The following is a 17694-nucleotide window of genomic DNA, read 5'->3' as shown; positions in this document are numbered from 1 at the left end:
ATTGAACATTAACCCTCTCCCTTTTCATCTCTAAGGCAAGTGTAGTTAACCTGAGTCCCTCAAGAGTAAACTTCCCTTCACAGGACACAACTTTCCCATAATCCCTGGTATGAGACAATTCCAAATAGCCATGCCTGCTAGAGCTAATTAGGAGTGCCTGAATCTGGAGGGCCACAGTTTCCAATCTCTGCAATAAAGAAAACAGACTGAGACTGCAAATGAAATTAGCCAGGGCACTAAGTAGGCCTGTGTGAAAAGTTACTTCCACTTCCACCACACTCCCAGCAAGGACAGCTCTTTCTCTCTTTGTTGGGAGGGATAAACTCTGCAAACAAACCCTTTCATACCCAAACTAGTCTCAGGTCTCTACTGGAAACATTTTTAAGAGCAGCAGATTCCTTCACACAGCAAAGACAGCTGACGTTTTCTGGAAACAAGATGGCTGTGAACTACTGCCTTGAAGCTTAGGAATGTTTGGGTTTAGGACCGCAATACCTGGCAGATCGCTTTCTCCCACCTAGACCTACCCGAATCACTCACCATAGCCAGGAGGGACGGCTGAGGGGCCTAACGCCGAGAGAGGCCCGGAAAGAAAGAACAAGAAACCAGGCCTTCTTGGCAGTGGCCCCCCGGCTCTGGAATAGCCTTCCATCAGTGATCCGCCTGGCTTCCTTGCTGGGTGTTTTTAAGAGCCATTTTAAAACTTGGCTCTTCAGGCAGGCCTTCCCTTCTGTCAATACTTTATTCTTATTATAATTTTCTCTTTTTCCCATCTTGAGCATTACTAACATTATTGTTTTGAATTGTTTTAACTGTTTTAGTTTATAATGTTTAATGGAACCTGCCCTGAGTAGACTCTGTCTAAAAGGGTGGGATAGAAATCTAATAAATAAAGTAACTAAGTAAATAGAATTTTGGAACCTTTGTTCCTCCAACTCATTCCAGAGCTGCAGATATGCAGTCAGTCTTCAACAAACTGTCAGCTTCTTCTGTAATTTCCACAGACTCTTTAAGAGTTTTCTAATTCTGTACTCGTTAGATGAATAGCTGATACAGAGGAGCTGGTTCAGCAATTCATGCCAGTTTGACAGACAGCCAAACAAGTGTCCCACAATTCAGCACCCCACCCTCACCCAGTAGGTGCCGAATCAGCTCCAGGAGGACGCGGGGCAGGGAAGCCGGAATGTTGCTTCTGAGTAGACCCCCACCAGAAGAGATGGGGAGCCAAACTGAGGAAAACCCGTTTGGCCATCCGCCGAACTGGGTGCCCCTCTCTACTGGTGGATATGGAAATTCAGCACCCCAGGCAGACAGAAAGAATTCTAAACCCATACCCTTAGTGAACTAGTTAAAAAAACACAATGGCCAAAATCCTCTTGCATAAAGTTACACCTGTGCAAGCTAATGCCATCCATCGGCCACAGACTTTTATCAGACATTTAAAGCTTCCTATTCTATGCCCCAGGTTCCAAGGCTCCCTCAAGATCCCTTTTGTCCCAGGGAAACCTTTGGGAGCCTTGGGATCGAGGGGGGGGGAGCAGCTGGCCATTATTTTCAAGCATTAAAGGCTTCTCCCACTCCACACCAAGGCTTCCAAAGGGTTACCTGGAGCAAGAGAGATCCCAAGGGAACTTCAGAACCTGGGAGCGGGGGTGAAATATGAAACTTTCAATAAGAGAAAAAAACCATTCTGTAAAGTTGTACATCAGCTTGTACTGATGTAACTTTACAGAAGAGGATCCTGGCCTATGAAATGCCTACAGTTCTGGTGTTCTTAAACAGGATGAAAATATCCAATACAAAAAAAGCAAAACGAACCTCATGCATAGCTTCTATGTCCCAATATAAGTCTATTTTACATTTTGTGGTGGTTGAACTTAGTAAAATAAATTATTAAGTGTTCAACATTTTTGTAGAATACAGTTTTTCTCTAATACGATATATGCCAATTCTACATATAGCTTTAGTTCAAGTACTGCTGAAAGTCACCACATGAATTTCAAGAAGTAGGGATACTTGTGTTAACATTCAAGGAGAAACCAGCCTGTGTAGCCTTCAGTAAACTGTACAGTTCCAGAGCACCCCCAGAAGAAACTGGCAAACCACTTCTGAGTATTTTATATCCAAGAAACCTTAATAGAAAGATTCACCTCTCAGTGAACTCCTGTAGGTGGGAGAAAGTAATCAGAAGACAGAAGCCTTACATTTAGAAAGAGAAGACTACCTGCTATACTTGGGAGCCTCTCAATGTGATAAAGAACCCTGTTTTTTTTTTCAGGATTCCCAAACAGTGGAGAGACATGTAGCAGAAGTGTTCCTCCTTAGACAACCTATTCTCCTATGGGGACTGCAACAGGCAGAGAGCTGGGCAAGAACTCTTTTCCTGCTCATGGCTTCAGATGAATGTTTTTGAACACCCGTATATGGTATTAGATGAAACAGAAATGCAAAAATAACAGGCAGTGGGAACTGCTGAAACAACATTCATGTAACAAACAGAAGACAGGTTGTAATACACTAATCTCTGTGTAGATGAGCTGAGCAACACATACAATGAGACAAAAAGGCCTGTAAAACACTTCTGTGAGGGGGCAAACCTTAAAAACTCCACATTGCTGGCTCTCTTCACCAGTCACAGGGGTCAGGTGGCCTGCCGCACACACACCCTGCACACTTCTCCCCTGATTTTAGTTATCTTCAATCCTGACTAAATTCACACTATATAATCAGGTGGCACAGAACATAAATGATGTTTACACTTTTCTCTCTACTTTCCCAAAGATCACCTCACTGGGATTTTTCAGCAGTCCAATATCCTATTTTCTGATTTTCAACACAAACCATGTAGCACTTTGCACATGGACCATCCTTTTGTTTTGCTAAGAAAAAATACCTTGAAGAGCTCTCCCTGGCAGGATCAATAACCAGACTACAAGATCTATCGCGACCCCAGAAGGACTGCATTACAGTGAGGACTCCATCTGCTTCTATGTACTAGGTAATACTTTGAACTGGGCTTCAATTGACCTTTTCTTTGTCTAGTGTGCAATTAAATTTAATCTCCTGCTTTTCTGATATGCAGCATGCTATGTTTCTAGGAGCTGCTACTCTTTGCCAAAGGAAAAGCCATGTGCATTGATAATTAGGAATAGAGGACTTACTAAAGGACTGCCCTTTGTCTAGTGAGATGGAAAAAGATAACTGACTTCACAACTGCTGATGTTAAATTGGATACTACCAGCACTTCTTAAATGAATTGTTTAAGTTTTCAGCCTCCATCTTGGAACTTTAATTATAGATCCTGAACCTTCAACATCTAGCAAGGCTGACTTATAGACTTTTATGTCGCTCTCCGCACACCCCAAGTTGTAGAATTTCCTGACCAATGAAGTGTCCTGAAGGACTCAAAAGCTTATACAGTATATATAATAACTGTCTAACAAAGGAAACACAGCTTTATTTCTTCCTTACAAAATATCAATAGCTTTGAGAAGGCTATGTTTAGCCAGTTACTGTCTTTTAGAAGTGTTACATTTGTAATCAACTATTACAGTTCTGCTCAAAATATCTCCCCTATACCAATGGGTAATTGGGATATGGCGCTTGGGGTGGAGAGTGCAAACTTGACTAATATTTGGCGATCATGTAATGTCTGACTCCAGCCTTGAAGATGCTGGCAAGGTAGCACAGACAGTTTTACATTCTTTACCATCTGAATGTCAATGATTATCTGGAATCAAAGGATGGGGATTACTTTTACATACCTGGTGGCAATGCCCTAAAATCTGTTAATTTGGGCCTAGGTTTTTGTAATTTATCAAACCTATTGCAGATGACATTATTTCTTTATGCCCTCTAGTGGTATTATTAAGGGACTAACACCAGAAATATATGTACCTATTCTAAGTAAAGATCTGATGGCTCACCTGCTTACAGCAGCAACACTATCTCTGCACAATGGAAATTGCACTACATTAGTAAGATTCAATAATGTGTAAGAGAAACTAGTGTCTAACAGAATTTCTTCTTTACCTAAAAGGAATGGCATTCAAAAATGAATCTGAGCGTCAAAAGCAACTCTTTCTGGAAACATGGTTGTTTTCATTACATTTTCTAAAGTACACACACATATAAACACCAATCCTATTATTCCAGGCCCAAAATGTTTAAAAGCATTTTATTATGCAGCTAACATAATGTATCCACTTTTGTTTTGTTCTAGTTATTCAATGTGCTTGTATATCTGGTTATGGTGAGTTACGTTCCTTGAATTGGACTCTGTATTATACACATTGGCTTTTGGGCGACCTGCTATACAAAATATCTGTTAATATCTTCAAGGAATTATCATGCAGTTTTCCTGCCATATTTATAGTGATAAAATGTTTCTGAAAATTATCAGATTTCACGGACAAATCAGGGGATAGGGATCCAGTGTGTATTGGATGGGGTTACTCTCCCCTTACATAGTCAGGTTCATAGCTTGGGTGTGTTCCTGGATTGAACCATGAGCGTTGATGCACAGGTTTCAGCAGTGGCCAGAAATACCTTTTCACAAGTTAAGCTGGTGTGCTAGCTGCACCTGTTCCTTGAAATGTCAGATTTGGCCAGGGTGACACATGGCTTAGTCACATTTCATCTGGATTACTGCAACGTGCTCTATGTGGGGCTGCCTTTGAAGAGTATTCAGAAACTTCAGCTGGTTCAAAATGCTGCAGCCAGATTGCTGACTGGCACTGGTTACAGAGAGTATGTAACTACCTTATTATAACAGCTTCACTGGCTGCCAGTCTTTTTCTGGACCCAATTCAAAGTGCTGGTTATTACATATAAAGCCCTATATGTCTTGGGTCCAGGCTATTTGAAAGATCAAATCACCCCATATGAGCCTACTCAGTTTTTAAAATCTTCTGGGGAGACCATTCTCTTGGTTCCAACTACTGTACCTTCCTAAGCAAATTTTATGAAGACATAAATGAATGCACTGCCCTGTGAAGCCAGGTCTGCCCTTTCCTTCCTTTTGTTGCCAGGCGAACTTTCCTTTTCAGACAGGTTTTTAAGCAATAAGTGTGGATCTAGGGAATATTGTATTTATTAAATTTAGGTATATGAAATGTTCTGTAAAATATGTTTAAATTATTTTATTGTTTAATACAGTTTTTGTATAGTATATTTTAACCTGTTAGCACACTATAGTTGTAATTATTATATGCCAATAAAGGTTTTTGATTGATTGATTGATTATTGTGAGCCACTTTTCCCATGGGGAGAAAGCTGGCATATAAATAATATAAATTTTAGCCACACTCTCATAGCATATTTCTTATTTATTAAATACTACAAACCTTAAGAAAGGCACAAATAATTCAATAAATAATTATCAAGCTACTATAGAGTGCTACAACCATTAGGAATACTACAAGAATAAATGGATTTTTTTAAAGCACCAGGAGATTCAACTTAAATTTAAATGCAACTGTTCTTATCAAATTCTATGGCTCCAAAAAGCTTTATTAAAGCAGTTTTGTCTTTAAATACTGAACTAGCTGCCACTACTAAGGAGGAATTCCACATAGACAAGTATGTGGGATTCCTTCCAGGCAAGGCAGCACACTGGAAAAGGAGGAACAAAACAATCTGTCCATCTCTTGCCAGCTCACTCAGCTTCAATGCTGGCTATGAAAGAAATACAGCCCCTTTCTCCATGTCCAAGACAAAAACTCAGGAGACTGGCGAAGGAGAAACATTATACTGTACTCTTGTTTTTTTCTCTGCAGCTCGCCTGGCTTTCTTGATGCCAAAGGGCAAAGTAAAGACACTTCTTCCACAGTACTCTGTGCTATATGGTGCTTCTTCCTCTTCCCCAGCCATCTGCTCTTTGAACCTACCAAAGTTTTTAACAGAGTACATTAAAAGAAAAAGAGGGAAGCTTCTACATAATGTAAATGTAAAACCATCAAGTAAAGAAAATTTCAGACCAGCAATTTTTAAAGGCATCATAAAAACAACAGATTACTGTAATAAGAGTAGCTTAACAAAAAAAACTCCTGATCTTTTTTGTCCAACCTGATGAGCTGTTGCTGTGTTGAAAATGTATTTCCCAACATCCCCCAGCATCATGGTCCATTATTCTGATTGCTAGGAGTTACATGCCAACACATTCTGAATAGACCAGCTTTGGCAATGATCTTCAGCAGTAAACCAGTTTTCACAATTAACAGGGGGAAAACATGATTATCAGTGATGGATCAGTAATAAGCAAGTGTACCAACTATTCCAAATAACAGTTGGGGGGGGAGAGAGATTCACTTGAATCAGCACATTTGTTTCATGACTTAACACTGCTTTTCAACTGTGAACTGCCAGATTAGGCCATTGCTATTCTTTGTCTCTCCATACAACTCTAAACTGTCTATTTATAGAATGCACAGAATACTGAAACACTACAACCAATAGTTTACAATGAACACTGGGAACAATCCGACACTCAGGCACAGTGTACCTTTGTAGACTGGAGCTTGATGTTGTTATAACTGGAACAACTCTGAAAACAAAACAAATTTTCTACTCTGGTATCATTCTGAGACTGCCTCTATGTTGGGAATGTATGTACTACTCCACCATAAAAGGGAATGTTATCAATAAATTCATATTGGTCCAAAAGAAGTCCAATAATCCCAATGGCTTAGTTGTAGGCATTTAGTTATTAAGTAGGGGATGTGGATTTCATGGGGCATTTGCATGAATATAGTGACACTGAAGCACTGATTATAATTTAAATCCCACTGTTATGAGATTTATGAGATAATGTTCATTTGAATCACATCAGCACCATCTGAGAGTTCTAATAAAGTATGCAGTGAAAAATACTTTGGACACAGCAATTTGCAAGTTCCCTATTACAACACTAGATCTCTCCAGCAACAAGCCAATCCTAAAATATCCACTGCATCAACTGCCTTTGGGAGAAGGGCAAGTCACCTCTTGTGCATGAATGAATACCAGCCTTTATTGTTCTTGCACGTGCATTCAGAAAGGGACAATAAAAACTATGATGCAGGCTGTCGATGGAGCATTCCAGTCTATCTATTCTTTATAAATTTAAAAATAAATTCATAAAATGAGATGGTGATAGACTGGCAGAATTATGTTTTAAATATGTAATTCAAAAAAAGCTCTTATACAAAAACATTAATACAAAATAATCAAAGCTGTTAGTTTTTTGTACAGTTATTTTCCGTAACTATAGTTAAACTTGCCTGTCTCCAAAGTCAAGGCTTTGTTAGCAACAGACCAAATCAAAATACAGACATGGATTATCTTATAAACAAATAAAACAGAGTAGCCTTAGACTATTTTTCATTCAGTGCTACCTTATAACCTGAATATCAATAACTTTGATTTGTCCTCTGTTTAACACAATTTTTGTGAAGAAGCCAGATTACTAGCCAAGATGTAGATCATTGTCAACTCCTTTGCTTGGCTATAGATTATGAGTTTCAGAAAGACACAGCAACTGCTTTGAATCTGTGTAACATTCATTTAAATCTCTAAAAACCAGACACTAAGAACTCAGAAAAACAGCGGTGACAAACCAGTCATATAGGAAAAACAACATATGGTATAACAAGCACACAAATACATCTCACTATTACTCAAATTGAATCAAGAACTGACAGCAATGTACACTAAGTACAATTCTCAAAATGAGGAGTCATCAACAAAACAGAATTACTAGTTTTGCCTAGCCCTGAGAGAAAAAGAGAATGTGTGTGCATGCATGCATATACAGTATGTGCACTCTCTGTCCCTCTTACTGCACAGGTGGTGGCATTTTGTTTCCATTTAAAAATTATTAGGAGAACAAGCAAGCCCCTTTTGAGTTTGGGCCTTTGCTTTCCACAGAATCAGGGATTCACACAGCATACCTACAGGTTGAAAAGTTATTGCCTCCTCCAACTTAAAAACACATGGCTTCAGGGTCAGGGCAGTAGACGCCAAGGTCAATTACCTGTTTGTACTGTCCATCACAGACTTTGATGGCCATTAATCACACCCAAGAAGGTGTGTTTGATTTTTATCATTATTACTTTTACAGTCAGTTGCTGAAGTGACTATTCTAGCTTTGAATGTATTAGGAAAAACAACTTAAATGGAGGGAACCAAACATATATAGGTGAGGGGAGATAACTGAAATCACCACAACACTGCAGTACCAATATGGGCACTGCAAGTGAATGGCTTTCCTTGATTGCACTATGTCATACTAAAAAACAAATGGGAAAGAAGTGACTAAAGTCCTTATAGTTATCCATTCGTGTTAGCAAGGTGGTAATTACAATATTCATTTAGGGCTACTCAAAGCAATTCAATTCCTTATTTTGGGAGAAACTAAGGGTGTTGGTGAGAACTGCCTATCTTTTAAGATGTTTACACCCTGAAAACTGAGCATCAGCTGTCTAGTCATTTATTTTTAAAGCAAAATTGTAAACTATAATTTGTTCATTAGGGCAATTGTGCTTTTCTCACAACTAGTAAAAAAATTAAGCTAGATGATGATTGGAAGGCCTCATTTCAAAACAGAGAAAAGCAGTTCTGCAGAGATAAAGCTGTTTATTAAGAATACATTCCATCTCTCCAGCCTTCCAAAGATAAACCGCAGAGCTGTGTGCAAAGCTAGACAATCTGGGCAGCCAGCCATAAAACATCACTTCTGTAGCACAGATACTGCTTTCACTCTCTTAAGCCCTCCACAGCTGTAAAATATAACAAGAGGGGCTCTGGTAACCAGCCTTTGCTGCCTCAGACACTTTATGATTCATGTTGATGTCTGGACATGGATTACATTTTTTCTTAAGAGACAAAACCACACAGAAATGAACATTCAATGTTAATATTCTGGAAGTGAAAGGGGAAAAAATCAAAATCTAAAAATGTGATGTCATATGACGACAATGTTCATAATAGCTTTCCACAGAGAAAGCAAAAAAAAAAACAATTACAGACGCTGTAATGTGGCTAAATAAACAAAACCCAATATTTAACACACACTCACAAAGCATGCTATTTATGACTTAAGAGTAAAACTGCTTGTTAAGAGGCATAGTGTATTTCTGAATGGAAAGGTTTATAGTGAAATTATGGAATTTTGGACAAAATTCAAAGCATCAAGCAGCATTCTGCACACACAAAGCTGTCCAGCTTTCCTCTCCCAGAGGCCCTCTCCATACAGGACAAAGATGAGAGGGCTCTTCAGAGCTGCCTCTCGTGAGGAACGAAGACATAACACCTGAAGTAAATGTCAATCACTTCCTCTTCTCAGTGCAGAAGTATTTTGTGCTCTCTGGATCCCTGCCTAAGTACTTCAACTCACGTTCCACTGAAATCAACAGACCAGCCTTCCAATTCAAAATGGGTCTGATTGGACTGTGAAATAAAACAGCATGGATGATTCATCTTGCTCTACAATGTGCTATATTTATCCACTAAACACAAAGATTACCCAGGACTGAGAAGCAATTCTGTAATTCGGTCTGCAATTTCCAGAGCGTATAACAATTCAGTAAAATGTCTTGGGTCTTTACATTCTCTTTGACCTAGCTGGTATCTTCACAAAAGTACTGAAAACCTTTCGCCATTATCACCAGAAGGCATCAGCTGATACTAAATTGGCTAGACTGCAGCAGCATCGGGCACTTAAGAGGTTTCTTATCATTCATCTCTAGTACTAAAATAGACTGATGAATTCTTTCCTGCAGCTTCAAGACCAGGGGGGAAATGTTCCAGTACGACATTATCTTGTCATCCGAATTTTAACCATTTTTTAAAATAAACAAACAAGCTTGATGCTGATGAAGCAGCATCACAAGCCAAGAGCAACTTACAATGGAAATGATGTGATGTGACTCCAAGGCAGCACACAATTCAATAAACTTCTACACTTCATACAGTACAGCTGAGGAGATTCACAATCTAAACATTTTAAATGGTTTTCTATGAAATAATGACATAAGCAGTATCAGTAACACATTTTGAAAGGCAGATAATCTGCATATATTTCTTTATGAATAGAAAAGGAGGTGGGACCTGTAGTGTTCTCATAAGGAATTTCTTTAGCAATTCTTTCCATCTGAAAGCCTTCCTTTGCTGAAGGGGAAGGCTGCCCCACCCCTGACCTCCTCCTCCAGCTTGTTTTGGAAAGGAGCCAGATGACAGCATTGGGAAAAGTGCATATTTATCTCAACAAGACCAGCTGCATGGAGCAACTAAATGTAATTTCAAAGTTTTATCCAGTCTCCCTCAAACAGGAACCTTCTCTCTCTCTTTCCTATATCATGAACATTCTGAGTACCAAATCATGTCCATGACACAGTTTAAACAGGTATACTGTATTTCTAAAGCTTTTTTTACATCCTTAAGTGTTTCAGAATTGAGAATTACTATGGAAACCCTCTTTTTTGTAAATAAAATTGACCTCTCTGCAGACGGGAATATGTTTGCATTTTTAAATGGTAGTAAAGAAGAATACAATCAAGACTGTAAGTTTCACTACACCAACTATTTTCATATGCAAAAAGATTTTGCAATGTCTTAAAATAAAACTTTTGAAATGTTGTTTACTTGCTGTTTTCACATTTTGCTGAACTGTTTGAAGATCCAATGCAAGCACACACACCAGAAAACACAAACACTTCAAAACTCTGATTTTTCCACACTGAACTTATGATCCATGAATATATGACACACTGAATATGAAGGAATGTAATATTTAAAGCAGGAAAAAATGCTGAGATGTTTAATTACTATCCTAATATTTGTCTGCCCAAGAGGATTAACATCCATTGCCAAAGCATACACCTGCTCCCACTTCAAGAATGAATCAAGAATTACAAAAATAATTATGAAAGCTATTTTCATCCCAGCAATGGGGGGGGGGCTAAGGTATTGGTCAGAAAAGATAAATCAGGTAGCTCTTTCAGCCTATTTATGAAACATCATCATTGTAGACCTTCACAAAGTTTTTTTTTTCTGAAACAGATTTTCAAAATACTGGATTCTTGCACTGTTATTATAGGAAATAGGAGCATACGATGAGGTCAAAACCAGGTTTTTCTACCTAGGATCACATTAGGATAGAGCTTCTTAGAGAAACCAGGCAACAGATAAAAGCATGACCTATTTCCTCACCTTGCATATGTCCCCCTGGACAGCAGCTTTCCTTATCTATTCAGAATATTGGGCATCTCCTCAAACCATAACAAAAAGGATACACTAATTCAGAGCTGAAGTCTTAGGAGGGCACTTCCTTGACCAGCTCCCTCAGCTGAAGAATAAACTAACACTGGGATAATATTCAGAAACACAAATATTGGAGAACCAAGTTTACAACACTGAGACAGAAAAAAAAAACAAATCCCATGTATGATAATGTAATGCCGTGAGTTTGTCAACATAAGAACATACGAAGAGCTATGCCAGAGCAGACCAAAGGCCTATCTAGTCTAGCAGTCTGTTCCCCACAGGGATCAATCAGATGTCTATGGGAAGCCCACAAACAAAACATGAAGGCAATAGACCTTTCATGATGTTGTTTCCCAGCAACTGGTGTTCAAAAGCATGCTTCATCTGATATGGAAACTATATGTAGTACAGTATTAGCCACTATCAATTTGTTCTGACCTCTTTTAAAGCTATCTAAGTTGGTGGCTAACGACTATCATGCTATAGGAGTAGCAAATTCCATAGCTTAACTGTGCACTGTGTGAAGCTGAGTTTTGGAAGAAACACACCACTCACAATTTCAGAGATCTCTGTCATGTCCTCTTTTACTTGCCCTTTCCCCACCCCCCCGTAAGAAAGAGCTCCAGACACTGTTTCATAGAGGAGCTTTTCCAGCCCTCTGATTATTCTGGTTGTCTCATTCTTTATGTTCTTCATCTTCCGGCTGAGATGCAGTGACAGAACCGTCACTAATATCTGCCGTGTGGTTACGCAGATTTGTATACAGATATTATAGTACTGGCAGGTGTATTTTCTATTCTGTTTTCTAGTGATCTCCCAGCATGGGATTCATGTTTTTTTACAGCTGTTGTACATTGAGATGATTTTAATTGAGCTATCCACCAAAACTCCAAGATTACCCCTTTGCCCTGGTCAGTCACTCACAGTCACTTGTCCACTTGCTCTTTCAAAATGAAGAGGAATTAAATGGATGGTGGAAAGTTGAACACACTTGGATTTTTCCCTTACACCAAAAGGGCCCTAGAAGACCTACCATACACTGAGCCTATTTAATTCCTGACCAATGCAACTGTCACCTTTGCAATAATAAGAGCACACCCACACCAGAAACCAAGAATGCACCAGAATTACTCTGCATATTTCATGACTAAAAATCCACTTCCTAATGTGTGTTTCTTTCATAACCTGTACTGTATCATTGATATGTGCATAAGTCAGGTAAAAAAGTAGAAAACATCACTGTTTCTGAAACCACAATACATCAATTTTTATTAGGTCAGTCCAAATTACATTCAATGTCTATAACTAAGCTGCCAAACTAAGAACTGTCATAGAAAATGTGTGCACTGTTTTTAAACTGATGTAGCAAAAATATTATACTCTGTTATATCTTTATTTTGAAAAGATACCAATGGAGAAAATATTCTGCATAGTGAAAGAAAAACTGCACAGTATAATAACTGAATTATATATGTAAGAAATGTATACCACCAACTGTAAGTATAAAACAAATCTTTAACTGTAGAGGCAGTGTTAAAAATATCTGAAGGAGTTTTGACAGGTGGAATCACAACTGGATATTAAAAGGCAGACAGACCAACTAAACAAAAAAAAATCAAGAATTGAAATGAGGACTGCAAATACCAATAAGCCATCATGAAAACAAAAATGAAATCATGAGTGTTTCCATGTCAGAAACTATTCAGCTTTTTTGCTATCTGAATTCTGAATGTAAGTACTTGTTACATGTGTATATGAACAATCACACAAAACAGAGGCAATCAAGATAGAAGTATCACAATGTGGAAGTAATTATATTATAGGCTTTTAAAAGCATTTCCATAATTATCAAATACAGTATTGCATGTTAGTCTTTATTCCCTTATTCCCACTGTGGGTTTTAATGTCATCCCATATTTTACTATCTATGGATTAGATTTATAAACATGTGACAAGTACTACAGAAATATTTTGTTTGCTATTGTATACATGGATCTTAACAAGTCTCCTAGCATGTGACCCTAAATCATAAATGGGGGGGAAAGACATTACAAATGCCAATCTAGACTACCTAGCAATATATTTTATTTTAAATGAACCACAGTAATCTTTGCTATGTTTTGAGAAATCATAAGCCATGCATGAATTACTGGACTTCAAAGGAGCTTAGCTTTTGACATAAATGAAAGGGAAGATATTTCCAATATATTTAATAAACTTTCACTCGAAGTCTGAAATCTACTTTTGTAGTTACTCTTAAATGCAGCAAGAAGGATCCAGTCATCTTTTAACAGCTGACTATAGGTAATCAAGGATGAAGTTTAAGTTTTGTCCATTTTGTTACATGCAATCAGTCCTTCCATTCCAGCCACACTTAAAGCAAGACAAATTGCCAAGCTAATTATCACTACAGTATTTTCCAAACATTACTTCACAAGGCAATGAAAGATGTCAGCAGCATGCACACCCTAATTCAGGATTAATGCTTTTTTTCTAATTTAACATTTCTTGTTTTTTTTCATAAGTGCTATATTGGCTTTTTGTCTTGGAGATACACAGAACTAAATACCAAATATTCCCCCCAAAATGCTAGGTTCTCGCTCTGTAGAGGTACCCTCCTAGTATACTTTCACCTCTTGAATTTAATAGCTTGCAATACAATACAAAACAACCTCCATGGATTTATTATTTTAAAACTATATTGTGAAATATATTTCAGTAAAGAGTCCTGATCTGGACCTATGGCACAGAGAGCTGCATGCATCAAACTACTTAGAAGGTCTTTGCCATTTTTAACTCTTCCTGCTTCCATATTAAGAGAAGGGGATGACCCTCCTCTTACCTTTGCTTGTTTCCTTCTGGGGCTCTTTGGCAGCTTTCGACTCAGTCTCCTTGAAAAAGAACAAATGAATATTTTGTCTGACGTCTGGGAGTTTCACTAGCGTGCTCCTTGCTTTTTTTTAATGCTTTTTCTTACAAAAAGTACCCGTATTTTTTTCACGTTGAATACGAAAAAAATCTCACACGGCCAAGAAAGTCTGTTTTGCTTTACTTTTTTTATATTTATGCCCGTTCCAAATTAAAAAAAAACAAACACCAAAAATAATCTGCCACAAAGGCGGAGGGAGGGGGTTAGGGAAATCAGACAAGAAATCAACAGTATCCAAGTAGAAGAGCTAAAAGCTCTAGTTTGATTCCAGCCCAGAGGAGGAGTTAAGTGCAGCAGATGCAGGTCCAATTAAAAAATAAAAATAAAAGATTGTTATATTTGACTTCCAGTGAAACAAAACTAGCAGCTAGGAGTCCTCAGCTAGTTTTGCACACAGAGTTTTGCTTTTCAAAAATTTAAACGTACGTGGTTGCTGGGGTGAAAAAAAAAACAAACCTGTCGGGATGCCAGAGTCAAAAATGGTATGCTTTGCAGTTGATCAGAATACGGCTTTTAAAAATCAGCGTCGGGAAAGTCTCACTTCCTACGGACGAGGATCAGGATATTTCGTTTTTTTCCAAAGTGCAAATTAAAACGGAGACAACTGAACCCTTCCGAAAGTTGAGGGGCACAGCTCAGGAAAAACAAACAAACAAAAAAAGAGCCACGGGGGTTGAGGGGGGGAGAAGGGAGTCCAGAAGAGTCTCACATACGCATCCAAGCTGAAGTACTGTACCTAGTCGAGTCTCTCTTAAAATGGTAGGAGAGACATGGAACACAAGAAGAAAAGGGATCCAGCAGTCTCTCTGTCTCTCTCTCATGAAGATCCAAGGGGGAGAAGAATCCAGGCAGTGTTTCAGAAGGCAAGGATCCACAAGAGAGCCAGGGAAATCCACCAGCTGCGCCTTTCACATGTGGATCCAAGGAACGGAGCTCCAGCAGTTTCTCTCACATACAGGGATCCTAAAAGGATCCAGAAGGTGGGCTTCGTGCTGAGAAGGGGGTCCACAAGTCTCTTTCATGGGGATCCACCCAGCGAAGCCCAGCATAGGTGGATCCAGAAAAGAAGGCGAAATGCAGTCTTTTTCTTTCTCACAGGGACAGGATCCAGAGATCCCGGGGCGATCCAACAGCTGAGTTTCTCATAAGGAGGTTCGTCAGTCTCAATCTCTCTCTCTCTCTCCCAGTGGGATCCACCCAATTAAGAGCAGAATCCAGCAGCCGCGCTCGCTCTCTTTCCCCTCCACAGGGATTCGGAGCGATTCTCTAGGGGAATAAGGGGGAAAATTTATGGATGCAGCGGCAGCAGGAACGGCTCCTCGGACGGAGCTCTCGCATGCAGGGGAAGGGGAGGGAGGGTTGGGCCGCTGGCGGGATAGGCAATGCCGCCGGGCTCAGTGATGCTGCCGGGCCGGCCCCCCGCTCCTCCTTACAGGCGCCGCAGCCTCCGTCCTCCGCTTCAGGAGCAGAGCTGCTGCCACCGCAGCCATTTTGTTACTAACTGACAAGAGCCCCGCCAGGCAGGCAGCGCGAGACCACAACGGGGAGGGAGGAGGGGAGGAGGTTGGTGAAAGGAGGAGGGAGGGGGAAAAAGACGCGAGAATTACTCCCCCTCCTCCCTCCCCATGACCTCAAACAGGAAATCTCGTCCGCCTCTACTGGTCACGTGGTAGGGGAACAAGCATAAAAGACGGCTGCGAGACATGCAAATAAGGGGGAAAGGCGAGCCAATGATGGCGCGGGAGGGACTTGGTGAGGCCCGCCCTTCCCAACCGCCTCATCTCGTCGCGAGAGAGAGAGAGAGAGAGAGAGAGAGAGAGAGCTCGCGGGGTGAAGCGGATGCTTTCCCTGCGAGGTAACTGCGCTGCTCCTTGCGAGCCTTGGCTCCTTTTCTGCTCCGTCCATCTTGTGTATTACCTAATCTGTAGTGAAGGAGATGTTGCGTACGCTCGGCGGGTTGTGGGCAGTGGAGGCCCAGGTTTTGCATTAAATGAATAGCGTTGTGTGTCTGTGTGTGTGTTTTCCTTTACTGTGTTAATATTGCGCGAGCAAAAGCCTAGCGCAGAATAGCGGGAGTGCATCCTAGACAGATGGATCCGGCTGCCCCATTATCCGTTGCCACAGGAAAAGATTCGGCCGCCGACCTCTTATGGCTCCCTTCCGTCTCGGCGCGCCACGGCTGTCGCTGAAGGGCTGCAAAAAGCCGGCGCTGCCGTTTGCAAAGGTCGCCAAAAGAGAGAAGCAGCGGCGCACTCTTCCGCTCCCCACGAGAAAATAAACATAAAATAAAGTTCGCCCGCACCCCTGGAGAAAGATGAGGAGCACAGCTTGAGCTCTTGAGAGCTTTTAGGCTCGAACATAACCTTTTCTGAGTGGACGGAGGAGGATCCCGGTGAGCCGCCCTTTCCAGAGTGCTGGACCAACAAACGGTGTTCCCTGAGGCACGATGCAGCCTATAGTGCCAGGTATAGGGCACCGTGTCCTAGTACCCTCAAGCAGGCAGGGGAAAGTTCTGTCTGAAACCTACTGGATCCAGTTAGAGATGGGAAATTTATGGGGGGAAAAATTCCAAAAGTTTCCATTTTTCAGGGGGGGGGGGAGAGTCTTCCCTGTTTTTCCCCTGAAAAAAATTTAGAAAATTGGGGGGGGGGGGGAGAAATACATTTATTCTGGAAAATATGCAAATTTTCAAACATTTTACATCTTTTGATCCAATATGTAAAGCTAGCCACAGTTGGCATGCATTGTTCTGGAAAAAAGGAAAGAGGGTGCTGTGCTTAGGCAGAAAGAGCACTTAACTATGCAATTTGAACTCCAGAATGAACATGTATAGGACTTCTTACTCAAAGATGCTGTAGATGCACTCCTCCAGGTCTTTTACAAGGCAACTTAGAATTGTGCCCACACCAATAAGTTGTTGTTTATTTAGAGCACAAGATGTTTTTTTCTCCATGCCAATAATACGTAATGTACGCAGAAATGAATAAGAGTTGTGTTTGTACCTTTCCCACAAACTTTGAGCCGCCCCGAAACATATAGCCGTGCTTCTAGGAAAAGATCTTTAAGATCTTCCTCTGGATTGTGTCTGCCCAAATGTTTGTTTGGGGAGCAAGCGCTTCTAAGTATTTGGGGTGACTTAAAGCTTGTTCTAGGGTGCACTCTCCTGGTTCCTCATTTATTTCTACATACACTGGATATTATTGGCATAAGGCATCACGTCTTGTGTGTAAACAAAGCATCAGGCTGAATGTGACTTCCCACTAGAAGCTTCTGACAAGGCTTGTTAGTGTCAACAGGTATTAATGCTGACCGAACAAGAACAATAAGCTTTAAGGTTCCTATAATTGTGATAATAGTAAACTCATGAAATGTTTTATGTATGAAAGCGTAATTTACAAAATAGGGTACCAGATAGGCAACAAAAAATACAGGTATTACAATGAAGTGACTTCATCTACAATGAAGGAGAAAAATGTTTCATATCAAACTGAGCATTGTAACTTAATTTATTTATTTATTTTTAT

General features: G+C 40.1%; 1 protein-coding gene across 23 annotated transcripts in view; it reads right to left on the bottom strand.

Annotated features, from left to right (window-relative positions):
* The window catches only part of TNRC6C (trinucleotide repeat containing adaptor 6C), a 599421-nt gene that overhangs the window by 139866 nt on the left and 441861 nt on the right, over nt 1-17694 (bottom strand). For 2 of the 23 annotated variants that reach the window (XM_078385972.1, XM_078385976.1), the window contains exon 1: nt 14084-15543. The exons of the other annotated variants lie outside the window; for them this stretch is intronic. The gene's annotated coding sequence lies outside the window, so the exon portion shown is untranslated. Of the gene's footprint in view, nt 1-14083; nt 15544-17694 lie in introns of those variants that run through there. 23 annotated transcript variants of the gene reach the window in all.

The sequence above is a fragment of the Pogona vitticeps genome, chromosome 2, assembly GCF_051106095.1.
Source record: "Pogona vitticeps strain Pit_001003342236 chromosome 2, PviZW2.1, whole genome shotgun sequence".
Lineage (NCBI taxonomy): Eukaryota > Metazoa > Chordata > Lepidosauria > Squamata > Agamidae > Pogona > Pogona vitticeps.
This window is presented reverse-complemented; position numbering and strand designations above follow the sequence as displayed.